Source organism: Octopus bimaculoides, chromosome 5 (genome assembly GCF_046866305.1).
Source record: "Octopus bimaculoides isolate indiv1 chromosome 5, ASM4686630v1, whole genome shotgun sequence".
Lineage (NCBI taxonomy): Eukaryota > Metazoa > Mollusca > Cephalopoda > Octopoda > Octopodidae > Octopus > Octopus bimaculoides.
Genome location: NC_142932.1, coordinates 50,973,040 through 50,980,064, shown reverse-complemented (window position 1 = coordinate 50,980,064; position 7,025 = coordinate 50,973,040). Strand labels below are relative to the sequence as shown.

At 37.1% G+C, this 7,025-nt stretch overlaps 1 pseudogene; it reads right to left on the bottom strand.

Annotated features, from left to right (window-relative positions):
* Positions 1 to 2,352: 2,352 nt before the first annotated feature.
* LOC128251405 (5S ribosomal RNA) lies at positions 2,353 to 2,471 on the bottom strand (annotated as a pseudogene).
* Between the last annotated feature and the right edge of the window lie 4,554 nt (positions 2,472 to 7,025).

Sequence of the window (7,025 nt, the reverse complement as noted above, 5' to 3'; positions counted from 1 at the left end):
TATATGGGTGGTATAATCTAGTTTCTATGTTGAGAGTGGTATCTAAAAAATTTACAATTTTATTACCATATTCATAAGTAATGTCTAAGTTAAAACTTCTAAAAAATTACCCAATTTTCTTTCTTATTCTCTCAATGAATGATTTGTTATTACTAGGGATGATGAATAAAGCATCATCTCTATATAGACCACCTTTTAGTTCAGGGATTTCTTTGTTTAAGCAATATAAGAGGTAAGCCCCCACTAGGTTTGTAACCTCAGCCGAATCGCTCGATCCCATTGGTATATCAAAGTATTCTGGGGTATCGGCTCTCGTCCAGAGCTTGTTATCAAATTCGATATTTTTTCTAGCTAATAAAATAATGTCTATCTTATCCCTAGTAATGAGTGAGCGATTCATAGCAAAAATGAGGGCTCTATTTAGGAGAATGGGGGATATGCTAGAGTAATAGTTATTTATATCAAACTGAATAAACGAGAAGTTTTTAGTGTTGTCAATAGATTTAAACCAGTTTAGTGCTTCTTCGGTATTGTTCCATAACTTTAAGGATAAATTAGGAATTATTAGAGGTAGAATCCTGTCTAGTATAAGCTTACTGAGTCTGCCAATGTCAAACTTAGATGAGCAAATGAGTCTCACAGATGGGTTATCTTGGAAGATCTTATGGTCTTTTAAATTAATCCTAGGTTCAGCTGGAACTATTGGTTCAGTCCTATCTATTAAGTCGTAGTCCTGCATAATTTTCTTGATTTTTAAATTAATCTCAGATAGATTTCTTTTAGAGGTTATTTTGTATTTGGAGTTAAGTTCCTTCACGATCAGTTTTTTATAAGTAGTATAATCCAACCTGTATAAATTTCCAGTTTTGTCAGCAGGGACTAGAATACCCGGTTTGTTCTGTATTGACTTGATGAATTCCTTAAGCTTTCTTAGATGTAGATTTTTCCTAAGTGGATGCTCCTTGTATTTCAGATTAGCTATAAGTTCCAAAAGATCTTTTTCGAAATTTTCTAGTAGTGTGTTAGGAGGTGGATTTTTTCTACTCTTAAAAATCTTCTTAAAATAGTTCCTATCTTGTGTTTCAATTGATGGGTTTTGCATTTTGTTATCATGGTGATAGGCAATCCACCTCATCCTTCTAATAAAGTCATTAGTTCTGTGGATTAACAGCCACATATAAGTATCCTTACTATGTAAGGGGATGTCTTTCAGAGAAAATTCTACATTAACCTTTTCCATCCTGTTCAACAAATTTAGTACCAGAAAAAACACACTCAGGTTCGAGAGGTAAGTTCAGTAGAAGGTTTAGATTTAGATTCAAGATTGAATATTGTACTTATGTGTAGGCACCAGAATATCGTATGGTATGGTATTATACAAAAACCATTCCAAAAGGATAGGTGATCAAAACATTCAAAATAAGCAACACGGATTTCAAAGATGATTGCAGTACGCACGTTTCATGCTACCCCATTTTTGGAATGGTTTTTGTATAATACCATACCATACGATATTCTGGTGCCTACGCATAAGTACCATATTCAATCTTGAATCTAAATCTAAACCTTCTATATATATATATATATATATATATATATATATATAGTGACGAACGGGTGGTGTGTTGTGTAATTCATCTAAGATTGCTCTGTGATCACTTCGACACCTGACTCAGCGCACACCGTGCGCCTGTTCAGACAACCTCGATTTAATGGAGAGCGTGAGATAACACTAGGCAACAAAAAACATTTATTGTCTGCTACCCAGACAAATGGTGCTGTACTAAACTAAATCGAGTACGCTGATTCCGAATTGCTGTAGCACGTCAGCATTTTGAGTAATGCGCATAATTATATATTAATACTACATTTGAATCAGGAATAGTTAAGTTAAAGGTTAATTATTATTATGATAGTATATTAGTAGTGTATATAGTAAATTCATGTTCAATGGTACATAGTATATTTATGTTAAAGGAATAGTCACTTTATTTTTGTTATGCTCAGCTGTGTGTGTGTGTGTGTGTGTGTACATGTACAGAGGAGAATTTTTTTCTTCGATTTGAAATGCACATCAATCTCAGAACGTGTTGCCATTTTTAAATTTTTGAATATATCTATTCAAACCAAAACAGGTTTCCACAATGTATTGTTTATCAATGGACAAAATGAAGGTTTTGTAAAGTTTAAAGTTACAAGTAAATTCAGAAAAACATGTCCAAACAATCAAATGTTAAATGTCCACAGAAATTTCTATGAGTTTTACAAAGATATGCAGTAATAGAAGTTTCAGCTGCGAGAGTAATAGGTGAAAAAGAAATAACATTAAAACAAATAAGAAAAAGTGCGTGATGCTTACAGCACCTAGGTTTCCCAAGCGGTTACCTATCTAAGTACTCACTAGGCTCGACGTTGCTTAACTTCGGTGATCGGACGAGAACCGATGCTCTCAGCGTGATATGGCCGTAAGCGATTGTCAACCTGCCTTTTAATACCTTTATTCTAATAAACGACTAAATGCAAGCAGCTTTTAACATTTTACAATCTATACTTACTTTTGTCACAATTTTCAAATCTTTACTTTACTTTTCTTCTACCAGTTCACTATTGCATCGGCTGAGCAAACTTTCTTTCTTTCTTTTATTCTAACTAACTCCCAAATACACTACTAGCAGCTATCCACACACTCACTCACTTGCTTTCAGATTTCACTTTGCCGCTGCCAATTTCATCAATAGGCTTTCACTGTCACACCACACTACCTTCACTACTACTATGTCCCAATGTTACCCACAAATGCCCCTTAACACTCACCACTACCCTCTACACGTCATCACAAATTTATGCTATGGCTATCAACACCAATAGGAAGTACCTGTGGATCTTTGCATAAGGATCCCCCAAAACAGCAACCAAATATGAATATCTATGCCAAAAATTATGCTTTGTGTTTGGTAGGATCATAAAGGCATTATTTATTGATCTTCTCTCACGAAACTAGACCATTATTCTGATGTGCACTGTCATTAACTAGCTAATTTGAACAAAGAAAAAAATCAAGGAATTGAGGCTGGAGATTGCCAACAGGAAAGGGGTAGTGTTCCAACAAGACAATGCCCGACCACATGTGCCTTTGGCTATCCGAACAAAGTTACATGAACTTGGCTGGTATCTCTTACTCCATCGACCATATTTTCCTGGTATTGCACCATCTGACTACTACTTATTTTTGTCTCTACAGAACTCTTTGCAAGAAAAAGCATTTAACGAATTAGACGGAGTCAAAATGCATGTAGATAACATATTTGCTTCAAAACCAGTCAAATTTTATGCTGATGGAATATTTAAATTGCCTGATAGATGTGCAAAGGCCATTAATAATAAAGGAAACTATTTCATGGAATAAAACCTATTGAAAAGTCAATTATTTATATCCCCTTTTGTGTATTGAAAAACGCTCAGAACTTTCCGGACATCCTAATACATACATACATACATACATACATACATATAACTTTTCTGGATGGCCTCCTTGTTTAAGTTGCTGAAATGCTGCCACAATTCTCGCCTTCTTCATCTTCGGTGCACCCCACGCATAATAATCAAGGGTGTTGCAATTTGGGGAGTTAGGTGACCAGATGTTAGGGGTGATGTGGTCGCAGAAATTGTCTGACAGTCATGACTGGGTTCTCCTGCTTGTGCGGCATGGTGCAAAGTCCTGTTGCCGGACATAGGATCTTCCAGCAGCTACCCTTTTCACCGAGGGCAGCACTAACTTCTCCAGACACTTGTTGTGGCATCCCTGTTGAGTCTGAAACCGTGTGGAAAGATGAATGGAGGCATAACGTCGCCATCACTAATGATCACTCCAAACACCATGATGGTGGCTGGATGTTTGACTTTTATCACTCTCGGTACATGTCTTCAGATTGTACTGTCCTCAGATTAGCACCTAAACACTGAAATGTTCGTATTGAAGCTTCCGGCGTGAATGCCAAGCAGTACAACATCTCGTCTTCAAATTTCTGTGAGAGTGAATCGCATCATGGTGCTGTTTTTCTCACAGACAGTGCCCAACTGACCCTACTATACCGCGTAGTCGATAAAATCAGAAACAAACAATGCGTCTACGCGAAATAAGAAATATAAAATGGCGACAGCTGACCCATCGCACTCTGTATATATATATATATATATATATATATATATATATAAACAAATAGTAAATGAGTATATGCATATATACGTACAGGTATGTGCATACCGACATCCACCTGTATGTATAGGGGCATATCTGGGTACAGGACATTGCAAACAAAACGTAGACGAGAAAACACACAAGCCACATAGAGAACATTCTTCTTCATCAGCTACCCCCGTTTTAACACCGGCGTTTCACACACACACACACACACACACACTAGCAGTATAGCCCGACGTTGCCCGGGATTAAGTTAAGATTATTAAGCTAATCAAGTGCTTTGTTTCAAACCAAACTAAGTTACACCGACGTCAAATTTGAGTGAAATCCATTGAAATTGGTAAACGTTTGGCTGAAAATGGGTTGCAGACAATTTGATTGGGAAATCACATAAGGAATTGGTTTATCGATTTTTCCACTCACCGATTGCTTTTTTTTTTTTTTTTTTTTTTTTTTGGCGAACTTCAAGCCTTCAAAGATCCCATGAGTCTTAAGTAACGCCGGCATTAAGTTTGAACAAAATACGTCAAAATTGGTAAAAGTTATGGTTGAAAATAGGGTGTAGCCAATTTTAGTGATAAATCTTATAAGTAATTGGTTTATCGCTTTTTCATCCTGATTGAATGGAAAACCCCATAAGGAATCAGTTTATTGATTTTTCACCCCAAATAGGACTTAACCGAACACAACATAGGTGATTAAAAAAATCTATATTTATACTTTAAAGTTGGTTTTCACACCCAACCCAGTTCTGCAGAATCAATGTCATGACGGATACGCATGGGTTGGGAATTTGACCGGCAGAGGTGATCAGGTTGCACATGCCGGCCCTTTCGAACACCCTCCCCCATCATCTAAACCCCCTCCCTTGGTCCATGGGTTGGGAACCCTTCTGGCAAGGAAAATAGATCTGCATTGGAAAGGGTTGCATCGAAGGTTTGCACTGGATAAGGATGTATCGAAGGTTTGCATTGGAGATCTGCAGTGAAGAAGGTTGTCTCAAAGATTTAGATTGGATAAGGTTGCATGAGAGGTCTGCATTGGAGAAGGTTGAATCGAAGGTTTGCATTGTGGATCCGGATTGGAGTAACTTAGGAAAACTTACCAACAGCCTTAACAAAAAAATAAGGGGCCTGAGCAATTTGGCCAAGCGCTGATATTGGCCGAGTGAGCATTGTTGTTGGAGAAGTCAGCATTATCCAGTAAATAAGAGGAAGAGTCCATGAATCATGTTTGCCGTGGTTTGAGAATATGTCCGACCAATGCTTCGGATCACTTGTTTATAACCACATAGGCTGCAATGATGACTTGTTCTTCTTTCTATGTCTATAAAACTTCGCTATAGACAACATTGCGTGTTCTGCTCTGAGGAGCATAAACAAAAAGAGCGTTTCTACTCTCCACACGGGAGCAGGCCACATAAAGTTGCCCATGGGAAAAGCACGGCTCCCCCAAATAGATGCCCGCCACCGATAGTGTTTGGCCTTGGGATTTGTTGATGGACATGGCGAAGCATGGCCTTACCGGGAACTCTTTATTCCATTTGAGTAGTTGTTTTGAGCGAAAACGTGCCGTTTGAGGTGTTCCACTCGCTGGTCGGTAGGATTTTATGAGCGGGAGATTAAAGCCGTGATTTATTTCTGGTCTCATTATGTCATCGAAGATTTTATGGCAGGAGATAAGTTTCAGCGAGGGCTATCCTTTGTTTTGAGTCACAGAGTTGTCAATAATCTATCAGCTGTTAAGGTACAGCGTTCGGTAAATTCCATAAAAAAAATCTTTATTTGTTTTTTGAACTGGAAATGAACATTTCATTTGATGTCAGCATAAAATGAAACAGAGAGAAAATAACAGGGACGTGTGTATATGTTGGTGGTGGGGTGCGAGATAGAAAGTGTGTGAGTATGTGTGTGTGTGTGTGTGTATGTGTGTGTGTATGTGTGTGTGTGAGAGAGAGAGAGAGAGAAGGTGTGAGTTGATGTGTGTGTGTGTGTGAGGGGGAGAGAGAGAGAGAGAGTGACGGTGTACATTTTTAAAATATATTTTTCCTTGCATCTTTTTTGAGTGAGTGATTGACTGAAAGAGAGAGTGTGTGATAACATAACTCCTCTCTCCCTCTCTCTCTCTCAGTCAAACACACACTCACACAGCAACATACACTTTCTATCATTCATTCCGGCAACACACACCTCTCTTTCTCTTAGTCAATCACTCACACACTCACTAAAAAAGATGCGAGAAAGACAATTTTGTTTTTGCTTATATCGGGAGGAAACAAAAAGTAGATAGAAGTATGGTTAGGGGATGAATATTTAGTATAGAGATCATGGAAGAAGAAGAAGAAGAAGAAGAAGAAGAAGAAGAAGAAGAAGAAGAAGAAGAAGAAGAAGAAGAAGAAGAAGAAGAAGAAGAAGAAGAAATATATAACAAGTCAGTGTATCTGGACTAAAGATTCTCAAAATGGTCAGTTATTACCACATTGTCACCGGAATCAAATTTTATTTGTTGGGTGAGAAATTATTTCACTTTACCATTAGCTACAACATTAAGCAGAGGAATATGAAAGACAGCTGAAATTGATGACAACGATTCCCAGAATACTTATAGGTAAAGCAGAGAACTGGAGTTCAGAAAAGTGATTTAAAAATTTATAAACTATGTTATTTTTCAACAAATATAGTTTAGGTGCATTGAAGATATGTAAAATAAAGAAAATATAAAAAATATAAAAAAATAAATTTTAAATTTTAAATTTCAGTATGTCTAAGAGCACTGGTATAATTACAATAGCGTGTCGTATAATAAGTAGTAGGTAAAATATATA